Raw genomic sequence first — 26127 nt, 5'->3', positions numbered from 1 at the left:
ACCTTTTCTTGTTCCCTAACATGAAAAAATGGCTCGCGGGAAAAAAATTTAGTTCAAACGAGGAAGTCATCGTCCAGTTAGATGCGTATTATGGAGAGCTCGACAAATCCTATTTTTTGGAGCGGTTAAAAAATGGTCGGAGCGTTGGGAGAAATGTATCTTTTTAAAAGGGGACTATGTTGAAAAAAAAAATTGTTTTAAATGGTATGTTCATTTCTAACACGAGTACTTATTGAACCGCCCTCGTATAGTAGAGTGCACTAATTTGCGGAATTTATTTTGTACAATGAAAATTACAGAAAACTATTTAAGGACTAGCTTAGAGGTCTGATGATGTAGTGACTTCCAGCTTCACGCCACCCTTTCGGTTTTTGACTATCGGGAAGCCATCGACAGTTTTCATAGTTTTTTAAAAACATAATAAACTCGTTTTTACCTACGTATCTGTGGTTTTAGCTTAAATGCCAGCCTCTTAATAATAATAAAAATTATAATTATCGCTTACACCCTTTGTTGGGTGTTTGGCAGAGCGTGTTCTCCTATTTTTGGTGCGCGTCTTATTCACAAATTATTATTAGGCACCTGCGCACTGCGACCAAAATGCATCTATTGTGCAATGCCTGCTGAGGCACCCTATATTTAGAGGCTTTTTAAAAATTTTAACACATTCTGGGGTTTATTGCTCCATAGTTTATATGGAGGCGCGGCAGTACCACCAAGGTGCTGTAGCCGTTTTCTGCCAAGTACAGGACATTTAAAAATAATGTGTTCTGAATTTTCAGTGTCCATTTCACAGAATCGGCAGATGATGGTCTCAGAGAAGCCAATTTTGTTTAAGTAATACCTCAGGCTACCGTGGCCTGTGAAGTAACCAGTTAAAAGTCTAAAGCCTACTCTGATAAGTGAAAGTAGCTTATCAGAAATTCCTCTGTCCGGCGTAAGGAATTGTTTCCCTTGTCGCTGACCGATAGACATTCTCCAGTGTTCAACGAACTTATTCCCCTCCCACCTCCTGAGAATTTCGTTAATATTACCCTTTGTAAGTCCACAGAAAGTTTCAGAACCAATTAGGGGTATGTTTGCCCCTTCTTTTTTTTTTTTACTAGTTAGTCCGCCCCAATCCAGTAATAATGTGTTGAAGTTCCCCAGCATATTAAGAAGGTTCAGGCAGGCATGTACTATTTTTTGTGGTGATTGTAGTTGATAGAAGGGCTTTCAAAGCCGCCTGACTATTTGAAAGTATGTAAATGTGAGTTCTTCTCATTTTTCTACGGAGACATTACCTCACACATGGTATGTATTTGCCAATGGTATGTATTTCTGCCTGAAAGATAGTCGGGTAGAGACCCACACAAATATTAGGTTATTTAATAAGTTTCGCAGTTCGAAATACACTTCATTATTCAGTATAGCCTCTCTGCATATCAATACACTTGTTCCAACGAGATTCCATCCCTTAAGAGGGAATCTTTATTGGTCATTGTTAGCGAATGCGGCATCCATTGTGCACAAACCCAAAACTTCTGTCGAAATATTGCTTTCACTTATTTTTTTAGGTATATTAATATGGATAATGAGAAAAAGTTTTTTCTAGCAGCGGTCGCCTCTCGGCAGGCAACGGCAAACCTCCGAGTATATTTCTGCCATGAAAAAGCTTCTCATAAAAAAATATCTGCCGTTCGTAGTCGGCTTGAAACTGTAGGTCCCTCCATTTGTGGAACAACATCAAGACGCACACCACAAATAGGAGGAGGAGCTCGGCCAAACACCCAAAAAGGGTGTACGCGCCAATTATATATATATATACATATATTATACCGCTTATTCCACATCACAACAAACTTTTTTGATTCTTTAATCACTTTTGCAGCCGTGGCGCAAGATAATTTCGCCCCTTTCGAATGCGTGCATAAAAATACCGCCTAAAACGCTTCGCGTACTTCTCACTAATTTTTGTTCGGTTGCGTTCACGGGAAAGTTTCGAACGACACTTCACCAGGACAAATATAGATTTTTTATATTGTATGCATTGCGTATACTTTATTTTGGAGGCGGAACGTTCTGTATTTTTAAGTTTTTATAAAACAGCAATAAGAACGAAGTTGAAAAGTAATGAAACATTTTTTTTATATATTTTGTTTTTAATAGTTCAATATATGCTTTTTCGTTTGATATCCATATTAATATCATAGAGTGCGTATAAGTATTAAAAATTACTTATTAAATATTTAGCCATTTCAAAAATTAAATTGATGAGAAAAGGAGTATGGAGCATTACTATATAAAATCTTTCATATGCATATGCAATTTTTCCCAGCTAACTTTTACTGTAGCGGGGTATAATAATTGACTTACTACGTTCCATAAAAATGCGTTTTATCTTGTTACTACCCTCTAAATACATCCGTGCTTTTGTCCTGGGAATTATCAAATTGAGGCGCACATTTTCACACAGCCCATTTAAAATTGATTAACTATTGAGCAGTTGGATGAAGAGCAAATATGTGCAGCTGCAATAATTCCAATGAGAAATATTATTCTCCCATCAAAACCAAAAAAAAAAAAAAAACATTATCAAACGCGCATTCAGGCCGAACAAATAGAAATGCATACAAAGTGCAAATGCTCAAATGTAACAATAATCCAATAGGGTAGGAACACTCAACTAAGTCAGCGACAAACAAAGTTACAATCAACCAAAACATACGCCAAAATACACGCTATTCTAATGGAAGCTCGAACAAGAGCGAAAAATTCCCACGCGCACGTGGCAGGCGCGCGCATAGCGAGCGCAGTGAAAGCGGTCAGCGGCTGCATTTAGCGCTTCGTACAGCCAAATGACTGATCTGACGGCAAATGATATTATGGGTGGTTGATAACGATTGAATGTGAAAGCCGATTATTTGGCAGTGCAGTGAAGACTCGTTCGATGTTTGCCAGCGAGGCAGAATTGGCGCGTGAATAGTCGCGCGAGTAGGCGCGCACGAAGCTCAGGTATCATCGATGGTAATTAAGGGTTTGGTTGTTTTGCGCCGCTTTAACGCGGATTGATAAGCAGAAGTCACAAACAAAGCAAATCCTCGCATGAAGCGGCTGAGTAAATTCTCATTAGTGTTTGTTTTATATTTTTCCATTTTTAGTATTTCTTTTTTTTTTCTTTTGAAAATCCCATCGCTTTGTCATACTGCAAATGCTTGTGAGAACGCGTAGGCTGTTTTGCGTGAGTGATCGCGCAAACCCTCGCAGCTTAAAAAAGGTACCTACTGAAGTGCCACTAGCACCATCATTTAACTCAACTGGCGTTGTCAGAGCGTTGATTTCATTCGCTTAAGTGCTGTAAATTGAGTTAATTTTGAAATAGTTAGCATACCACAAGGGAGCTGACCGTGCAAGTTCTCATCGGAATCGGTTGCGCTGTTGGAAAGTCACACGAGAACATTTCTATGTGCTGTGAAAATATTTTGGAATCTTTCGTTTTTGTGTTTTGCATTTGGTTTTCCTTTCAGTGATTGTTTGCGCGGTGAAACGTTACTGCCCCTATTTGGGTATGTTTTTGTTGTCTGCCATTCAGACAATTTGTTTTCTGTCGTTAGTGAAGATTTGTACAACTAACCCAGTTGAAAATTTGTTCAGCACACAGACTTGCATAAATGCTAGTTACACACCAGCAGAGCAAATATGAACTAATGAAACAAATTATAAGGTCTGCGAAGTAGTAGATATGGGAGGGCGTTGCTACTAGCAAAACTTTTTTTTTATTATGTTGGTACATTCTTCATATGAACGTAGTGGATAAAAGCAATTATATATACATATATATATATATAATTGGCGCGTACTCCCTTTTTGGGTGTTTGGCCGAGCTCCTCCTCCTATTTGTGGTGTGCCTCTTGATGTTGTTCCACAAAAGGAGGGACCTACAGTTTCAAGCCGACTCCGAGCGGCAAATATTTTTATGAGGAGCTTTTTCATGGCAGAAATACACTCGGAGGTTTGCCATTACCTGCCGAGGGGCGACCGCTATTAAAAAATGTTTTTCTTAATTTTAGTGTTTCACCGAGATTAGAACCAACGTTCTCTCGGCATTCCGAATGGTAGTGACGCACCAACCCATTCGGCTACGCTGCCGCCATAATAGAAGCAATTAATCGGCATTATTTTATACTGCAAACGTTGTCTCCTGTTTCAGTAAGTTGATCTTCAATCAAATTGATATTAAATCTCAAAATTTTAATAAAATTAAAATTTTAATTTTTGTTAAATTTTTTGCTTTAATTTGAGTGTTTTGTGCTTAATATAAAGTGGAAGAATTTCAATTTAATTAAAACCAAATATTTTCCTTGAGCCTCTACAGTACCCTATCTGCACATATGACCCCAATGATCCCAATTACGTCACAGCAACGTTCGCAGATGACAGCGTGCTGATTGCAGTTGGGGAAACTGAAAGCGAATTGCCAGTCACTTTACAAACCGCTTTAAATAAGGTCTGCCTAGTGGACTAATAAATAGAAAATTAAACTAGGGAGGCAGGTCTGGTGGCTGCTAAAATGACACACTTAGACCTGTCCCAGGTCCATTGCGATGCCACTGGAACTTTTTCCTTACACTAAGGGATCTCTTTCAAACCATCCTGTGACTTTTATAAACGAGCTTGACTTCGTTAGCTTAAGATGCGCTATATCCGCTGCATCTGTTAAAAATGCACCACCCAACGTGTGAAGTCTTCTTCCAGCTAATCCTTCACACGCGCAAAGGAGGTGTTTAATAGTTTCTTCTTCTTCTGTATTGTAGCAGCTTCTACAATAATCATAGTATGGAACTCCCAGCCTTCTTGCATGGTTACCTATTAGACAATGGCCGGTTAATACACCTTTCAATGTTCTCAAAATCGAAATTCTCTCTATTGGGTTTTAGCAGGCATTTTGAACCACCACTGTTGAGTTTCGGTCATGTCAATTGGGCTTAAATAGCATGTTGTTAGATTTCGGTATTTAGTATTTACTATTTTAATTTTTCTCTGTCTATTAGTAATTTACAAGTGGCAATGGGCATAGGTATCAGCGTTTTATCCAATTGGATATCAAGGGCACCCAAAAAAGGTGTACTTTGTAGTATTGAGACACATCATTTCGTAGTTTAAGGCATTTTATGGTTGTTTTTGCCGAGTACGTTTCGGATTCCAGCGCTGTTAAGGCTGCTTGACTGCCTGAGTAAATGAAGACTTCATTTGTGGATAATACTCGCGTTTTTATCGCTGTGAGTCCTTCCTTAATAGCAGTGACCTCCGCTTGAAATTCACTACAGTGATTGGGTAGGCGGAATGATTGCTTTGTCTCCAGTTTTTCGGAGTAGATCCCTCCACCTACTTTATTATCTAATTTTGGGTAATTTGTATAGATAATATTTCACTTTCATGTTCAATACGGCCCCTATCCCAATCTTCCTTCGAAGAAAGCAATGTGATAAAGGATTTATAAAAGTCCGTTTTGCAAGGAATACAGGCAAATTTCTCCAATATGGTCGAATGGACTTTATGGGTCGTTCTGAATGAATTTATTTCCCTTACTCTATGAGTAAGATTTGGCAGGTACTTTTCGAGCGAATGATTCGATTGGTAGTAAGTTCAGCATTATATTTAATGCATCTGTAGGTGTAGTTCCACAATTAAGGCAGTATTGCCCTAAGCACCGATGAGCTTTAACTATAGAAAACAAACTGTTAATCTACAAGGAGATACTAAGACCAATATGGAGTTATGGTGCGCAGCAAATCCGTTCGAGAGAAAGATACAAAGTCGAAAACGTCTGGCCAAACCCTGGTGACCAATTGAGGGTTAACCGTAGTTGCTTCGATTTTAAGAATATGTGGAAGCGCCACGTTGGTCGACGATCAGTATTTGGTTTGATCAATTTGGGGTATTTGGCAACAATTTAGTATTGTTGGAGTGCAATAGTCTCTGCGAAGTGTGAACGTGATTAGCACTGATTTAGTCTCGTTAGCTTTTATGGGCCATATATTTAGCCAAGCGCAGACTTATCGAGATTAGTTTGGAATATATATTTTTGGCTATTATGATAGTATAGTAGGTGTATATGCAGTCTCAGTTGTTGGTAGATCAGCAGTAAAATGCGAAAGAAACCGATCCTAAAACACTACCTTCAGGAATTTATGCTTTGATTGGTTGAAGACTAGCAACTGCATCATTTATTTTGCCCAGGAAATGTTTATTGTGAAGAGTTTTTTTGAGTTTGAATAGCAACCGCGCAAGCCAGACCTTATCAAAGGCTTGCGTTATATCTAGGAAAGTTGCCACGTATTTTTCTTTTCCAGCGCTACTCCAGCGAATTCATATACTGAGTTGACTTGCTCTATGGTAGAAGGATGTTTTCGAAAACCAAACTTCTGTGTTGAAATTATATTTTCCTCATCATTATGGCGTTTAACCTTTACGAAAATAGTTTTTGGAAGAATCTCAATAGAATAGACAATAGCCTTATTGGAAGAAGAAGGTATATGAGAAACCGTGCCAAGAAGCTTTTCAGGTTTTGGTATGAATATAATTTGTGCTACTTTCCACTGGATAGAAAATATTCTTTCTGGTGCTTTGCTTGCCCTAGTGGTTTTATTGATTTTGGCTTTAAGTTATTTCCACGTAAAGAGAGGCACCGGAAAATCCATTTTAAACGGGCTTGAAAGAGATTCGTATATTTCATTATCACCTTTTATATCTTTACTCAGAAAGGGTTCGAAGACTTGTGCAATATGTTTGGCGAATTCAGTCACTTTAATTCGTCGATTTTTGCTCACTCATCGCCAAAAGTTTTTGTTGGTACAATGGACGAAGTTGCTTGCGATATGTTTCTGGTTGCTTTCTATAACGAATAGTCAGCAACTCCAGTTGGTGACAAACCAGAGAAATATTCGTGCATTTCAGCACCTAACTAATTTCTGTTTGCTTGCCAGATATGACGACAAAATGTTGACCAAGACCAAAAGACCAACCGCAGAAATGACATATGACAGAGTTTCCTGTTGTCATACACACGAAGCTTCCAGCCATATGTTATGAATTTAAGTGTTGTGAACAATAAAGGACTTGTACTCGTATGCCACCACACTTTTCACTCAAGGATTTCGAGTGGATTCTGTTGTATATATCGATGATCTAGAGCCAGGAGTGAACCCCTGAATTAATAGCGTAGGCGTTGATGGTCATACATCCTTCGGCAATACTCTGCTTGAACTCAGATTGAATGGCTGAAAACTTGTATGTTATTTTGGTTGAATTAGGCAGGGCGGGTCGATTTAAAAATCGCTCATGGCTCTGTGAAAATCATATTCTAGGGATCAAAATAAGAAACTTTGCCGAAGGAACCATACCTCTAAAACGAATTCTGATGTCCCCCAATTTGGGTCGAACGAGAAATCCCACTTTCGACCCCTGGAACTCCCCTGGGGGGTTCCCCATACAATAATTTCAAAATATCACCATTTTTGACCTTTTCATGAGAAAAGAAACTAAAAAGTACGACCCAAATTGGGGGACATCAGAATTCGTTTTAGAGGTATGGTTCCTTCGGCAAAGTTTCTTATTTTGATCCCTAGAATATGATTTTCACAGAGCATTGGGCGATTTTTTTGCCTCCCCACAAATCGACCCGGCCTAATGTATATATATCTATGTACATAAGTACAATATTAAAAATGCAATTGACATTCCTTGTGCCATCATATAAAAACGAAAATATGCTTTCACTTTTACTTTCTTAAATCCACCAGCAGTTCATCAGTTCGCACTGATGTATTTCTCTGCTGGGAAGAGCAAGCTTAAAATTCCAACCGTCATTCATATTAACCTTGTGGTATTCCCACACTGATTTTTATTTCATCTGATTCTCTTTTCTGTGTTTGAATTCAAAACCGGACATCCCGTCTGATTGACCAGCATTAAAGACCGCCACCACCATTATTTCACCCTCTAGTCAAACTATGGCAATTACTTTACTTGGTAAACATATGAGAATGTGAACAATTCAATAAAAAAAATCGTTAATAAAGCTGGAAGTGGCGTGTCGTATCCGTGTCGAATATTTTTAAATAGCTGAAATGCCTTTCACACGCCCAGCAAGTGTGAGAAAACAAAAATGTGAGACTGAGAAACCGAAAATTTTGTCAAGTCACGCCAATGAAAATTTATGTACATACGAGTGTGTATGTAAGTGTAATATGCAAATTAATTGTCTATTTATTATCTATTCGAAATTATGCAACTTTTTCAAATACACGGGATAGGGCTTACTGATAGGGCTTACCTATAGATGTTCAGCAGGTAAAAAGAGTTGAAGCTAATGTTTGCCAATTTGTCCAGATATTCCAAATTATTGAATAAATCAAGCAACAGTGACGCAAAAAATCTACACGGAAAAGAAAATGAACGCGAAACATTCATTATTCTAAAACTACCACACGTATCCGCGGATTTGTCAGCAGAGCGTTTATTTTTTAGTTTTTTTTTATTTAAATATTATTTATTTTAGTCAAATTAAAAACAATTCCTTGCTGAATTACTAAGAATTAGTAAATATTCAAAAAGTTAATAGTTTATCCATCCAAAGAAAGAGTGAGGCGAATCGAAGTTGAAAGTCAATTTGATTCAGAGAGAGCTCCTTTCAAGAGAGCACATTTTGCATAGCTCGATTTTAGAAGTCGTACTTATTATATGTAGGTCAACATCTGCTACATTGAATTAGAGAAAGAAAGAAAGGGAATGGGTCTGGAGCTGAGCGAATATAAAAAGAGATTCAAGTATAATTAGAGAAAGAAAGAAAGGGAATGGGTCTGGAGCTGAGCGAATATAAAAAGAGATTCAAGTATATTCTATTAGGTTGGGAAATAAGTCCGTAGCGTTTTTACCGAAGGCTTTTATTTAAACGACGTCGTCGTAAATGACTATGGTTTAACCATGTCGATCGGGTCATTTCAGTCGAATAGCCTCATTCACGCGGTATAGCTAGGCAATGTAGAGTTCCTTGTTAACCATGGAATTATTTTCGAGCATTTCTCAGTGCACCATACCCTTACAGTCCCACCAAACACTTATCATGACCTTCTTTGGATGTGGATCCGGCTTGACACTCAGCTTTGGCGTATCTTCTGGAGCCACCCACTCCATTCTTTGCTTCATTTGATTTATAGGCACCATTTCTCATCTCCCGTCACGATTCGGTACAAAAAGCGCTGTTTATGACCGCGTCTTGCTCGATGGCGGGCGAGATGCTGAGGTGAAATTCAAAGGCGACTTTCTTTGCTTTTTGTTGAACTCGTGAGACACCCAAGCTCCCAATTTTTCGGTAAAGCCCATTGAATGAAGGTGATTGCGAATGGTTTTATGATCGCAGTTCATTTTTTCCAATTCACAACCAGGGGCTGTTCTGCTTCAAAAATGTTTTGACACGTTATTCACTGAATTCAGAAGGTCTTCCACTGCGGACGTGTAATCGACATCAAAGTCGCCATTTTTGAAAGAATATTAGAAAATACTAAAAATCGAATTGAACAATTTATTTAGTAAACTTTAGAAGTATTAATTTGTAGAACAAAAATCTACTATAGAAAAATACAAGTCAGAATTACTTGCGGAACTGTAGTTAAACTAATGCGTATCTATAAGTATAGAAGGCGGTGTGAACGGCTGTAGTTGATTTCTTCTTCTTTAATTCGGCTTTAATTTAGAAGTGCCACTAAAATGGAATGACGGAAAGTTGTTATTGTGTTATGTATGCAATGAATGATGACCATCAATTATCGATTCGTCGCCGTTCGCAGCAATTGGGCCTCTGTTACTCAACAACGTGGAACATTTTGCGAAAGGATTTAGGTGTGAAGCCTTTCAAAATACAGCTGGTGCAAGAATTGAAGCCGAACGACCTACCGCAACGCAGAATTTTTGGTGAATGGGCTCTTGGAAAGTTGGCCGAAGATCCACTTTTTTATCGAAAAATTGTGTTCAGCGACGAAGCTTATTTTTGGATCAATGGGTACGTAAATAAGCAGAATTGTCGATTTTGGAGTGAAGATCAGCCAGAAGAATTGCAAGAGCCACCAATGTATCCAGAAAAGGTCACAGTTTGATGCGGTTTATGGGCTGGAGGTGTCATTGGACCGTACTTCTTCAAAGATGCTGCGAATCGTAACGTAACTGTGAGTGGTGAGCGCTACCGTGAAATGATATCCAACTTTTTTTTGCCTAACATGCAAGAGCTTGACTTGCATGACATGTGATGTATGTGTGTTCAGCAAGGCGGTGCCACATGCCACACAGCACGCGTAACAATGGACTTGTTGAGAGGCGAGTGCGGTGTGCACATTTTATTTCACGTCGGGGCCTGTCAATTGGCCACCCAGATCGTGCGACATCACGTCTTTAGATTATTTTTTGTGGGGCTATGTTAAAGCTCATGTCTATGCAGACAAGTCTGCTTCAATTAACGCTTTGGAAGACAACATTAAAGCATTTATATGTGAGATACCGGCCGAAACATTGGAAAGAGTATGCCAAAATCGGACTAAGCGGATGGGCCAATTGAAGCGCAGTCGCGGTCAACATTTGCATGAAATAATCTTCAAACATTAAATTATATGGACTATACTATCGGTTTAAATAAAAAACAAATAAAAATTTCATGCATGTTTCTGAATTTTACGTGTGTTTTTTTGAAAAACTTTCCTATAGTTCTTAAAAAATCACCCTTTATTTATCATTCATTCCATGCTTCTAATCTCTTTCCCTTGACATTTCTAATTTGAAAAATGTTGTTGCTCGAATGTCACCACCTTGTATAGATACGCCTTGAGGTAAACCATGGATTTTTTGACTCCAAATACGTAAAATGACCAGAGTCGCATTTATTGAGTTAAAAACCCGTCTCATAAAAATGAAGTCGTTTGGTGCTGATCATTTTTAGCTGCGAAACTCAAATTTTGGCAATAATCGAGTGGCCCTATTGATAAAACAGTGTAATTTTTTATAAGTAGAAGAAAATGGATAAAACATGAGGGCTTGAACATACAAACGTATGTATGCACCTAATAAGAAAAAAATTAAACAAAAGTTGCGAAAATCAATTGCACAAAAACGTTTACGAACAGATAAAATTGATTGTATACAAAGAAAAGACGTCGATTGAGCGCTCTGCACTCTACGAGTGGACGAACACCACTATTTTGGCGGCTAAAGTGTTTCATTGGAGCTCAGGCCAACTTTAGTAAGTACACACTCGAATGCCTTTTGGAAATAATGAAATTATTGTAATTTAAACAAATGGAAAGCTTACTACAGCATTCACCAAGACAGCAGGAATTGCTTGCTGGCTTGCACCAAGGCTTGGCGATCATATCTACGGCAATTGATATGAACTACAACCACCAACCCAAGCGGTCAAACAAAATTCGTACAAAGAGAATATCCATTTAATGTAACTATGCTTGTGAGGCCACTCAACCGAAACTGCTTACTACAACAAAAACAACAACAACGAAATAAACTTTTTACAAAACAAGTGATCATCAAAGCGATCATGCAACGATCTTTGTGGCAAATTGCTGGCACAACCGATAATAAACGGTGCAACTAAGCAATTGTGGTCGAAAAACAATGCAACCTGGGATTATGTTGCAAGCATTGTTTGCCGTCGCGGAGCCAGTGAGATATGGGATCACTTATAGGTTCATAATCCTGTTTGCGTAGATATGTATAACTGCCATATGTACATACAAGCGCATAAACAACAATGGAAGCCACCAGCACCAAAGCCCTCTGAACCTACATACATAAATATACCAGGTTTTGCCCAAATGCCTATCTCTATTATTATTTACATTAGATTAGGATGTTCGAATATGGCGTAGCCCCATTGCTGGCCACCTATTGATTGCACATAAAATGCTGACTTAAACATTGGAAAAGTACTACAACGAACGGGCGAATACATCCTACATTGGCGTAGTAAAGCTTTTTGTTTTCGCTGTTTGTTGAAATAATCCATTATTCTTATTCAAATAATAATTCTTATTCTTGAAAATGATTTAATCTCACATATTTACTAACACAGGGACATTGAGGGTAACCGGTGATAGTGTGAGTGTTCCCTAATCTTCTGGGAGAGCTTACTTACGGCTGTGATTCGGCTAAGCACCTTTTGAAAAACTTATTGAGCCTTTTATCTTGGCGGATTTTTGAAAAGACCCGCTCTTACTGAGAAGAACTTCTTTAACCGCCTATCTCGACATGCGGACGTTGATCACAATTCCAACTGGAAACCACTCAGCTTAGAGCTTATGCACGAGGTTTATGGCATGCAATGAACTGCCATTTTGGTGTTTTGAAAACGTCTTTCATTGTACGAAATGTTTGTATATAAAATTAAATTAGAAATTTAAAAACGAAGTGATTCTTCTGACCACATCAACCTATTTAACATTTCTGGCGCATAAAGACAGCAAATAGATTGATTTGCTGAATTTGTTTGTAATTCTTCGATTAATAAACTTTTTTTCTTACGTTTGAAAGTGCAGTGAGTGCTAATACATGGCCTGAAAACTCCCGGGCCTAACAAAGAAAGCACGTTTTTTTTTCAAAATTAGTTTTATTCACTAATGTAATTTCCATCAAGAAATCGCAATCAACTAACATTTCAGTAAAACTTTTGTAGAACGATTTACCTTTTTCCTCAGTTGCACCGACAACCTCTTCATTCGAGCGAAATTTCTTACCGGCGAGCATTTTTTTAGGTCTGTGGGAGCAATTCGAAGTTCAATTCATGTAGTTTTGCCATTGTATTGATTGACTTGAGACACGGTGCGTTGTCTTGATGACACAAAATTGTTTTCTTTGCCATATTCACTGTTGATGGGATTTCCCTTCTCAAGATAGGTGATGAATATTACATCACGCATACCTCAAAATACTGAGCCTATAGCCGATTTCCAGCCGATTGTTGTGCTTTCGGGCGCTTTGGACGAGGATCACCAGTTGCTGTTCACTCAGATGACGTTCGTTTTGATTCCGGAGTGTAGTGATGGATCCATGAGTCATCAATGGTCAGATATAGAAACACAAATTTTGGCTTATTACGTTTAAACATGGCCAAACACCGCTCAGAATCATCAACACATTCTTATTTTAGGTCAACGCGGCACCCACTTGGAACGGAGCTTTCTCATAGTCAAATGCTCATGCAATATAAAGCCAACACGTTCTTTTGATATCTTTACGATGTCAACTAACTCACGCAACTTCACTTTTCGATCATTCAAACCAATTTTGTGGACTTTTTTGATATTTTCTGGTGTCACCGCCTCATTTAAACATAAACACAATTGAAATCAGAAAATCATCATTTTATTGTTGTTTCTGATGGAGCGGAGCACCCTTAACATTTTTCAAGCCATTGCTCTTTTTGAACGGTATTTTTTCTCATTGAGAAACAGTGTAAAATTAAAACATGAAATTGTTTTTGATCCATCGTTTCGAATGTATCAAAAGTAGCGTCATTCCTAGCACAATAACTCACGAACTAATGAATAGAATATCATGAAATTTTAAGTGCAAACTAAAAAGAGGTGAATGCAATAAAACTAGTGCCATCTATGTTTTAGACCGGTAATTTGTTTTTTTTTTTTATGAAAATTTATGCGATGAAATGTCCACGTAAAAAATACATCTAAGATCATTGTTTCGCATGCAATTAAATTGACAGTTTGCATGCGATAGCCAATCTGATGCAGTGATCTAATAACAAAAGGACAATTTGCTGCATACTTACAGGTGGAAAGGAAATTAAGCGAAATTTTTTTAAAAACGTGTGAGGCTAGAGAAAGTTTTGAAGTGAAACTTCTTAGGCGTCGATGGACGCGCGAGAATGGAGAGTAAAATTTCAAGGCCATGCAACGTTTTGGGCGTTTTCGTTCCGCGAGAGAGGAAATAGATATAACGTAGAGGAAAAGGAGAGAGAGAGCTATACCTTATATATACCTTAGATACACTTTAGGCTACTTTTCCTAATTTTTTCCTTGTGGTTGCTAATTTCTAGTGAAAAATAACACTGCCTACTTTTTGGCGCTTTTTTGTTGGTGCAAACTTGTACGAAATATATTTTTGGTGCCTACTGTTGTTTTGGTGCCTACTTTTTGGCGCTTATTTCCGTTTCCTAGCTAGTGCTTGTGCGTATCCATTCAGGCGTCGGATTATTGATATTGCCTTGCGGTAATTTGTGCCGTTGCTGCGGTCCTGGTGCGGGTGACAAACGCTCGGACTAGTGCGCGTTGTTGCCACGGCTTGTGTGCGGCGTTTACCTGCACCGGTCGACCCTACTCCGTTTTTTGTAAATTTTGTCTATTTGTATTCTCTGCAAATGTTGTGAATTTATTTAGATATATAATCTTTCTCTCTCTCTCTCATTCTCTCTCGGTCTCGCCCTCTTTCTTTGTCTGGCTTGAAAGTTTCACTTCTACACGCCCTTTTTTTGTTTTTTATTATGAGTTTTTTAAGATTAATTATATATGTACATTTGTTTTTTTTTTTTTGTTACGATTTTTCTGGGTTTTTACTAATCAATCGGTTTCGTGGGGCACCTACGATTAGCGAATTAAAAACTGTTGTTGAAGAATATTACTATTGGGTTGGCAACTAAGTAATTGCGGATTTCACTCATAGATGGTTTCAGTTGAATTTTTAGGTTTCCAGACGTAGTACAAAAATACATTTTGTTGTTTGATAGTTGGCAATTCAGCCGTCAATCAGTAAAAAAAGTTTTTTGATCGATTGCGTAGTTTTCGTTTGGCGTTCGTTGCAAAATCAAAAGGAACATTTTCGTCATATTTTGCTTTTTTATTTCAGCAAAGGGAAAACCGCATCGTAAGCTCATAAAAAGCTTTGTGCTGTTTATGGTGACGAAGCCTTAAAAGAACGGCAGTGTCAAAATTGGTTTGCCAAATTTCGTTCTGGTGATTTTTCACTCAAAGATGAAAAACGCTCTGGTAGTTCAGTTGAAGTTGATGGCGCCCTAATCAAAGCAATAATCGATTCGGATCGTCACAGTGCAACACCTGAGATTGCAGAGAAGCTTCATGTATCACATATTGGTAGGGTAAACTACCGTTTCATACAAGTGACCCTCAGGCTGAAATCTGAAAATATAACGACCGAAGAGTTAGTTGACCAAATGGAGTCAGTGGAGTTACAAGAAGAGGACGAAAGTCCTCCCAAAGACTCCGAAAACCAACCGGCGAAATGAGGTGCCTCCAGGCAAATCTTCACCATGCTAAGGCTGCCACCACTGAGCTTAGCAGAAGACTTGCCGGAGGAATCAACATAGAGGCCGTCCTCAATTGTATTCTCTGCAAATGTTGTGAATTTATTTAGATATATAATCTTTCTCTCTCTCTCTCATTCTCTCTCGGTCTCGCCCTCTTTCTTTGTCTGGCTTGAAAGTTTCACTTCTACACGCCCTTTTTTTGTTTTTTATTATGAGTTTTTTAAGATTAATTATATATGTACATTTGTTTTTTTTTTTTTTGTTACGATTTTTCTGGGTTTTTACTAATCAATCGGTTTCGTGGGGCACCTACGATTAGCGAATTAAAAACTGTTGTTGAAGAATATTACTATTGGGTTGGCAACTAAGTAATTGCGGATTTCACTCATAGATGGTTTCAGTTGAATTTTTAGGTTTCCAGACGTAGTACAAAAATACATTTTGTTGTTTGATAGTTGGCAATTCAGCCGTCAATCAGTAAAAAAAGTTTTTTGATCGATTGCGTAGTTTTCGTTTGGCGTTCGTTGCAAAATCAAAAGGAACATTTTCGTCATATTTTGCTTTTTTATTTCAGCAAAGGGAAAACCGCATCGTAAGCTCATAAAAAGCTTTGTGCTGTTTATGGTGACGAAGCCTTAAAAGAACGGCAGTGTCAAAATTGGTTTGCCAAATTTCGTTCTGGTGATTTTTCACTCAAAGATGAAAAACGCTCTGGTAGTTCAGTTGAAGTTGATGGCGCCCTAATCAAAGCAATAATCGATTCGGATCGTCACAGTGCAACACCTGAGATTGCAGAGAAGCTTCATGTATCACATATTGGTAGGGTAAACTACCGTTTCATACAAGTGACCCTCAGGCTGAAATCTGAAAATATAACGACCGAAGAGTTAGTTGACCAAATGGAGTCAGTGGAGTTACAAGAAGAGGACGAAAGTCCTCCCAAAGACTCCGAAAACCAACCGGCGAAATGAGGTGCCTCCAGGCAAATCTTCACCATGCTAAGGCTGCCACCACTGAGCTTAGCAGAAGACTTGCCGGAGGAATCAACATAGAGGCCGTCCTCAAGGCCTCAATGTCCAAAACACACAGGTAATTTATGACAAAAGCGCTGTCAAACCTAGGGCTGCGATAATCATAGATACCAATATTAAATTCTTGCCATTCACAGAATTCATGGATGGCGACACATCAACAATACTGGTCGAAGCGGAGTCTGGCGGAAGCAAGAGAGAGGTCGTAATCGCCTCAGCTTATTTCCCCGGAGACGCCGACATAGTACCACCAGAAAAAATAAGAGGCCTAGTGGAGTATTGCCAAACCCACAATCTAACCCTCGTAATTGGATGCGACGCCAACTCCCACAATGTGGCATGGGGAAGCACAAATACAAACAACAGAGGTGAGTCACTCCTTGAATTTTTATTACTTAGTAATATAACAATAGTAAACAGGGGTAATAAACCCACTTTTGTAAACGCAATACGACAAGAGGTACTCGACTTAACTCTAATTACTAACAAATCTTTGAATATGATCAGTAACTGGAGAGTCTCGGATGAGGACTCAATGTCTGACCACAAACACATACTCTTTGACCTAAATGGGGTAGTAAAGTTCTCCACATTTTACAGAAGCCCAAAAACAGCAAACTGGAAAAGATACAATGAATGTCTTTCAGCTAAGCTTAATAACAGCGTAAGCAAAATAACATCAACAGAGGAACTAGAAGAGGCAGTAACAGAAATGACTGACTCAATCATGGCCTCATATCAAGACTGTTGTTCACTAAAAATTAAATCCTCCACGAAGAGGGTCCCCTGGTGGAACAACGAACTTGACAAACTTCGGAAAGCAACGAGAAAACTATTCAACACTGCAAAGAAAACAAACAAATGGGACGAATATAGGAAATCCCTAACTAACTATAACAAAGAACTAAGGAAATCCAAACGAAACTCTTGGAAAAACTTCTGCGAGGATCTAAAAGATACTCCAGCAACAGCTAGAATCCAAAAATCACTTTCCAAAGGTGACTCAAGTCCCATAGGCACACTAAAAGGTCCAAACGGAACTATTACCAACACATTCGTAGAAACACTAGAGCTTCTTCTAAAGACTCACTTCCCAGATTGTAAAAGTCATGACCCATCAATCGACAATAGTCTAGACATGGTAACTCACCATCAACGGAGATCTACGGTCTCATTTGTCAATAAAATCATAAACTTCGAAAGGGTAGAGTGGGCAATTAACTCCTTTAAACCCTTTAAATCACCAGGGCCGGATGGAATATTCCCAGCACTTCTATCCAAAGGCACTGTGGAACTGATCCGAGTCATGGTGAAAATCTTCAGAGCTAGCCTAATATTGGAATACATTCCAAAGATATGGAGGAAAGTGAAGGTAATATTTATTCCTAAGGGAGGTAACAAACCCCCTGATTCTCCAAAATCTTACAGACCAATCAGTCTATCGTCGTTCATGCTAAAGACAATGGAAAAACTACTCGAATACCATCTAAGAGAAGAAGTAATCTTCAAAAAACCCCTTCATAAGCTGCAATTTGCTTACCAAAAAGGGAAATCCACAGTCACAGCACTGCACACACTCGTTGTCAATATAGAAAAGGCCCTAAATCAAAAAGAAATAGCCCTATGTTCCTTTATGGACATAGAGGGAGCCTTCGACAACGCAAATTACAAATCCATGGAAACAGCACTCGAAAAAAGAGGTGCAAACCCAATATTAACTCACTGGATAAGCCAAATGCTTAATCAGAGGATTATTAAAGCCTCGTTAGGCCAAGCTGAACTTAATGTCACAACAGTAAAGGGATGTCCGCAAGGAGGAGTCCTTTCTCCACTGCTATGGTCCCTACTAGTTGATGACTTGGTGCAGCACCTAAACAACAAGGGATTCATAACCATTGGTTATGCAGATGACATATCTGTTATAATAAAAGGCAACCATGAAAGGACACTAACGGACTTAATGCAAAACGCCTTGAGCGCAACATGGGAATGGTGTAAAAAGGAGGGGCTGTCGATCAACCCTAACAAAACCACAATAATCCCCTTCACAAGAAAAAGAAAGTTAGAGTTTCCTGCATTGAAACTAAATGAAACAGTGATAGAACTAAAGGAAGAGGTCAAATATCTAGGTTTAACCTTAGATAAAAAACTCACTTGGGAATCACATATAAATAATATAACAAAAAAAGCCACGAAATCCTTGTGGACAACCAAACAATTACTAGGGAGATCCTGGGGCCTCAGCCCTAGTATGGCCCTCTGGATATACACCCAAATGGTTAGACCAATCATACTGTATGGGGCACTAGTATGGTGGAGCAAATCTATCCAACAAACAGCGATAACCAAACTGGGAAAAGTACAAAGGCTTGCTTGCCTATGCATCACAGGTGCTATGAGAACTACCCCAACAGCTGGCATGGAAGCACTCCTTAATCTCCCACCACTTCATATAGCAATCCAAGAGGAAGCAGCTACGCAAGCACTCATGCTACACATGAAAGTAAATTTCAAATTGGGCAACCTCACCGGTCACCTAAACATCCTAAACAAAATCAAAAACACCATAAGCATGGCTCAAGTTTCAGACCACATTGACCCAACCCTCTGTTTCACAAAAGGATACTCAGTTACCTTTCCTGAGAGGATAGAGTGGAAAACAAACCCGAAATGGATGAATGATGATTCACAAAAATGGTACACTGATGGATCAAAAACACCTTATGGTGTAGGAGCAGGTGTAGTGGGGCCCAGAATCCACAAATCATACACTCTCACCAGGGACACCACTATCTTCCAAGCGGAACTATACGCAATAATGGAAGCAGTAAACATCATGCAACGCAGAAACCACAAGAGAGTAAGGATTAAAATACTCTCGGACAGCCAATCAGTCCTAAAAGCTTTAGATAGCTATACATACAACTCAAAAACCCTCTTAGAATGCCACAAGGCACTCAATAATCTGGCATCCAAAAACAATGTATCATTAATTTGGGTACCGGGACATGAGGGATATGACGGCAACGAAAAGGCAGACTTTCAAGCCAAAAAAGGGGCAGATGAAAACTTCATCGGACCTAGTCCTATGTTCGGATTCAACAAAAACAACCTAAAACAAAAAATAAAATACTGGGCCAAAACTCTATTAAATCAGCATTGGAACAATGTAGAGGGTCTTAGACACTCCAAAAAGTTCTTAAGTTTCAACGCTAAAAGAGCCAACATGGCCCTCACGTTAAACAAAAAGAGCATTCGCACTCTCACAGGCGCCCTCACGGGTCACTTCACCTGCAACAAACACTTACATAAATTAGGCATAACTAACACCAGCACCTGCAGATTCTGCTGCGAAGATGAGGAGTCTATGGAACATCTCATTATCGAATGTCCGGGGTTGACGCACAGAAGGAAAAGGTTTTTAAACAAGTTCATGCTTACAGATGAAGACCTTCAATCACTCCCTCAGAAGGATCTGGTACAATTCATAAGCATACTTAACAGTCAATAGACAGCATAGGGTGCACAATAGATCAATATGGTCGCAGTGCTAAAGGGCTATGTTGAGATGGCAACTCTTAAATAGTCAACGTGTATTCTAGTTATTATAAATTCTTTTTTGTTAAGCTTTTCTTATTTACCTATATATGCACAATATTGAATAAACGTTTTACTTACTCCGCTTTTATATCTTGAAGAAGAAAGACGCATTTAAACAGGTTATGGGCCCAGGGCCTTTCGATTTTGCGCTTTTGAAGAAAAAAAAAAATTTTTGTGAGGTAAGGACTCAAGATGAGTGTACCTAGTCTTCAAATCGACAAATTAGATGACAGAAACTATGATTCCTGGGAAGTGCAGATGAGGAGTGTGCTCATCCATGGAGGCTACTGGAAGATGGTGTCTGGGAAGTTGACCCATGAGAATGCAGAGGACAAATTGAAGTTTGAAGCCGACGATGAAAAAGCGCTAGCAACAATTTTGTTATGTGTCAAGTCGCCGCAATTGGCACATGTAAAGAAGTGCAAATCTTCTAGAGATGCGTGGGTGAAACTGCAGGAGGTGCATCATCCGAAAGGGCCGTTGCAAAAGATTTCGCTTTACAAGAGACTGCTGAATTTGACCATGGCGCAAGATGGCAATGTGGTGCAACATATTAATGATTTCACAGAAATTTCAGAAAAGCTGGCTGAAACGGGTATAGAAATTCAGGAGGAGTTGCTTTCCATTATGCTTTTATCCAGTTTGCCCAAAGAATTCGAGAACTTCGTGGTGGCTATTGAAACAAGGGACTCCCTACCCAATTTCACCATTTTGAAGCAGAAAGTTCTGGAAGAAGGCAAAAGGAGAAATGAGAACAACGAGAGCGAAGTAGCAACAGGTGAGCATGCGTTTACAGCGAAAAGCGTGAAAAAGAAAAAGTTCGGCAACAACTTCAAAAAGGAGCGAAAAGAATTCAAAGGAAATTGCTTCGTTTGGCAGCAAGGGCATTATGCAAATCAGTGTGAGAAGAAACAGAACAATAAGAACAAAGGACTAGCGATGCTGAGTGCTGCTGAAGTCAAAAGTTGGAAAGAGACAGCATGGTATATCGACAGTGGCGCGACAACACATATGTGTAACGACCGCCGCATGTTCACGCGTTTGGATAAACACGACGAGCAGATTGCACTTGCTGGAGACAACTATATAAAAGCAATAGGCAAAGGAGATATTGTGATTCGTCGTGGAATCGAAATGAAAGATGTGTTGTATTCACCAGAACTGCAAGCAAATTTTATTTCCGTAAGCAAAGCTGTAGAGAAAGGGTATACAGTGATATTCGACTCGAGCAAAGCCACAATAAACGACAGATCAGGCGAAGTACTTTTACAAGCCGATAGAAAAGATAGCCTTTTTGTGTTAAGAAATAGCGCAGAAAAAGCATTTGCAGCATGCAATAGTGACATAGCATGGCATAACCGAATGGGACACCTAAACTTCAAAAGTTTGCGGGAGCTAAGCCGTCGAAATATAGTGCGCGATATGCAAGTAAACAGTCGTGGCGATACAGGAAAGTGCAGAACTTGCATGCTAAGCAAAATTCATGTACTACCGTTTCCTGATGAGTCTAGTACAAAAACAAAGGATTTGCTACAACTTGTACACTCAGATGTGTGTGGACCCTTCCGAACTAATTCAGTAGGTGGCTCAAAATATTTCGTTACCTTCATTGATGACTTATCACGACGTATTTTTGTGTACTTCATGAAAGCAAAGAATGAAGTTTTTAAATATTTCAAGATATTTAAAGCACAAGTGGAACTTCAAACTGGACATAAAATCAAGGCGATCAGGTCTGACAACGTTCGCGAGTACGTCAATGCAGAATTCGACGCATATCTTCAAACATACGGTATAACAAGGCAGTTGACAGTGGCATATACTCCGCAGCAAAATGGAGTGCCGGAACGCGCAAATCGCACACTGGTCGAGATGGCGCGATCGATGATGGTGCATGCTGGTGTTATTCAATGTTTGTGGGCTGAAGCTATAAATACGGCAGCATATATCAGGAATAGATGCACATCAAATAAGCTGGGAGACAAAACTCCGTACGAAGTGTGGTGGAACAAAAAGCCCACTGTAAAGCACTTTCGCACGTTTGGTTCTATTGCAGTTGCATTAGACAAGTCACATAAGAAGTCCAAATTCGAGGCCAAAGGTAGGCAGTACATTATGGTTGGTTACTCAACAACAGCAAAAGCTTATCGCTTATATGATAAAAAGAGTCATAAAGTTATTGAGCACCGAGACGTTTTGTTTGACGAAACTGCTTTTAATAAATGTTTTGATGGCGACAAACCTGAAGAAGGGGTAGATTTAGTGCTACTGAATTGGGAGAAAGAGATAGACACTTTGCAGCAAAGTAAGCATGAAGATGCTTATGATACACCAAACAGTGACATCGATAGCGATTCAAGCGCGCATCAGATGAGCGAAGAGCAAGCAGAGAGAGAAGTGAAAATCGGACAAGGCAGACCCAAACTTCCGCGTACGTGCAAGGTAAGCAGACCGAAAGATCAATTCAACGAATTATACAGCATGGTAGGAGAAGGGGTACCGCAAACCATTGAAGAAGCGCTAACTTCTAAAAATAGTAGAAAATGGGAAAAAGCAATGGAAGACGAATATTTCGCGCTTAAGAAAAACAATACCTGGTCAGTGACAGATTTGCCAGCTGATGGCACAGCCATTCCATGTAAATGGGTGTTTGCATTAAAGAAAGACGAACACGGCAACATTGTGCGCTACAAAGCACGTCTTGTGGCGAAAGGTTGTAATCAGCGTTATAGAATTGATTACAAAGAAGTATTCTCACCGGTTGCAAGATATTCTACTATTCGACTTATGTTGGCATTAGCAGTGCAACATGAAATGCATCTTCATCAAATAGATGTGAATTCAGCATATTTAAACAGTGAGCTTCAAGACACGATCTACATGCAGCAACCGCAACATTTCGTCGAGGGCGAGTCATCGCAAAAAGTTTTGAAACTCCATAAGGCCATATATGGGTTAAAGCAAAGTGGCAAAGAGTGGAATAGCAAGCTTGATGGTGTGTTAACGCGCATTGGTTTTACTGCATGCGAAAATGAGCCCTGCTTATACAAGGCAAATTTCAACGAGCAGCTTACGTTGGTGCTGGTGTATGTTGATGACCTGATCATAGGATGCAGAGACAAGGCAGTGGTGATTAAGATAAAACTACAACTGGCAGAACTATTCGAGGTAAGCGATAAAGGTATGTTACAACACTTTTTGGGAATTGAGTTTAGTCGCGATGGAGAAACAGGCGAGATGACTATTTGTCAAGCACAGTACATACGTGAAATGTTGTCACAGTATGGTATGAAAAATTGTAAAGCTGTATCGGTTCCATTAGAGAAGGGATATCAAGTCGATTGTGCAGATGATTGCGAGAAGGCAAATCAAACAGATTATCAGTCCCTTATTGGTGCTCTTATGTATCTGGCCATTACAACGCGTCCTGATATACTGCATTCAGTGTCAAAAATGGCGCAGCGTAATTGTAACCCTCATGTGGAGCATTTTTGCAAACTGAAACATATTCTTAAGTATTTGGCTGGCACTGTAGAAATGAGAATGAAATTCCGTGCAGGCGAGCAGTCCATAAAAGGGTTTGTGGATGCTGACTGGGGAGGTGACGTGTTGGACCGGAAGTCGTATACTGGGTTCATGTTTTTCTACGGCGATTGTCCAATATCTTGGGAGTCGAGAAAGCAACATACGGTTGCACTCAGCAGCACAGAGGCAGAATATATGGCTGCATCAGATGCAACAAAAGAGGCTATATATATGAGGCGATTGTTGGTTGAACTTGGAATTGGTCAAAACGAGCCTGTAGAGCTGTATATCGATAACCAAGGCGCTATGAAATTGGCGCAAAATCCTGTTTATCATAAACGTAGCAAACATATTGACATCAAATTCCATCACATTCGCGAAGCCGTACAGAGGAAGGAAGTTGAGCTGAGATATTGTCCTACAGACGAAATGCTGGCTGATATTTTAACGAAGAATTTAGCCAGGAACAAACATTATAATTTCATGAAATTAATGAATTTTGAATAATTTTTGTAAAACAGTATCCACGTTGAGGAGGAGTGTTGAGATGGCAACTCTTAAATAGTCAACGTGTATTCTAGTTATTATAAATTCTTTTTTGTTAAGCTTTTCTTATTTACCTATATATGCACAATATTGAATAAACGTTTTACTTACTCCGCTTTTATATCTTGAAGAAGAAAGACGCATTTAAACAGGCTACTCCTTAACCCTTTACAACCATTAACCATTAACATAATTGCATTGAAAATCACTTAAAACAACTTGGCTATGTTCAAAAACTCAATACATGGGTTCCTCACGAACTGAAAGAAACGAATTAACAGCTACGATTTGCTAAAGAAACGTAATGAAAATGATCCTTTTTTAAAACGACTGATAACTGGCGATGAAAAATTGTTTGTTTACAACAATATTAAGCGGAAAAGATCGTGGAGCAGGCCAGGTGAACCAACAACATCAAAAGCTGATATTCATCAAAAGAAGGTTTTGTTATCAGTTTGGTGGGATTACAAAGGAATTGTCTTTTTTGAACTCTTACCACCCAAATGAACGATCAATTCTGATGTCTACATTGAACAACTAACGAAATTAAGCAACGCAGTTGAATAAAAGCGGCCCACATTGACACATCGAAAAGGTATTGTATTCCATCATGACAATGTAAGGCCACACACATCTTTGGCCACTCCTCCAAATTGGAGCTGGGTTGGGATGTTTTGCCACATCCACCATATATGTAGTCATGACCTTGCACCATCTGATTACTTTTATTTAGATCTTTACAAAACTCCTTAAATGGTAAAAATTTCAATAAGGATAATGATGTCAAATCGTACCTGTTTCAGTTTTTTGCTAATAAAAACGATAAGTTTTATGAACGTGGGATTATGATGCTGCCTGAAAGATGGCAAAAGGTCATTGATAAAAATGGGAAATACATTACAGAATTAAGTTATTTAGTTCCATGAAAAAATTGTCTTTGACTTTCTAAAAAAGTCCGCAATTACTTTGTCGCCAACCCAATAGATTACCCTTCAAAATGAAATGTTACTATGGCCTTTTAATTTCAACTATTTTGCTTGAGTTACGCGTTCGCAAATGCCAGAGCAGATCGTTTTCGAAAATTATCATTTAGCTTTTATCAATAATCAAAATATCAGAAACTATCAGCATCGTGAACACAACTGATATTTAGTAGGAAACTAGCCGAATAAACCTTATAAGTTCATTATATAAATTTTTTTGAGCGCCAAGAGGGGAACATTACTAACTTTTGCAAAGGATTTGGGGTACTGAAAAAGCATCGAGAATTGTATTCTCCGGATTTCGGGACTGACATTTATAGGGTGGGCCATGTAAAATTTGCTTTTTGAATCGGCTATAAAAAAAAACTAATCAATATTTTTTCAAACCTTTTTTTTTTTATTTGGAAGATTGAACATTGTCATTTATGAATGGAAAATAATATCGTTGAAATGACTGCCGCGACTGGCTTTACAGTAGGCCATTCGATCAACCCAATTTTTAAGCACATTTTCGATTGTTTGGGCTCCAATTTCATGAATGGCAACTTCGATTTCGTGTTTTAAAGCATCAATCGTCTCTGAATGGTTCGCATAGCATTTGTCCTTAACGGCTCCCCACAAAAAATAGTACAACGGGCTTAAATCACAGCTCGGAGGCGGCCAATTGATATCGGAATTTCGGCTGATTATTCGGTTTTCAAAGACGGTAGCCAAAAGTTCGAGTGTAACTTTGGCAGTGTGACAAGTTGCACCGTCCTGTTGAAACCAAATGTCGTCCATGTCATCCTCTTCAATTTTTGGAAACAACTCGTTGAGCATGTCACGGTAACGCTCGCCATTTACCGTAACCGCGGCTCCTCGCTCATTTTCGAAAAAAAAATGGCCCGATGATGCCGCCAGACCAGAAACCGCACCAAACAGTGACTCGTTGTGGATGCACTTGCTTCTCTACAGTAACGTGTAGATTTTCTGAGCCCTAAATCCGACAATTTTGCTTATTGACGTAGCCACCGATGTGAAAATCAGAAAAGAAGAAGAAGACTTACCACTTTGGAAATAGGTTTTCGATATTTCCCAATTTTGTTCAAGCGTATAGCGTCCCATTTCGTAATGTCAAACCTTTAAG

This window comes from Anastrepha ludens, chromosome 4 (assembly GCF_028408465.1).
Source record: "Anastrepha ludens isolate Willacy chromosome 4, idAnaLude1.1, whole genome shotgun sequence".
Classification (NCBI taxonomy): Eukaryota; Metazoa; Arthropoda; class Insecta; order Diptera; family Tephritidae; genus Anastrepha; species Anastrepha ludens.
Note: the sequence above shows the minus strand (reverse complement) of the source record.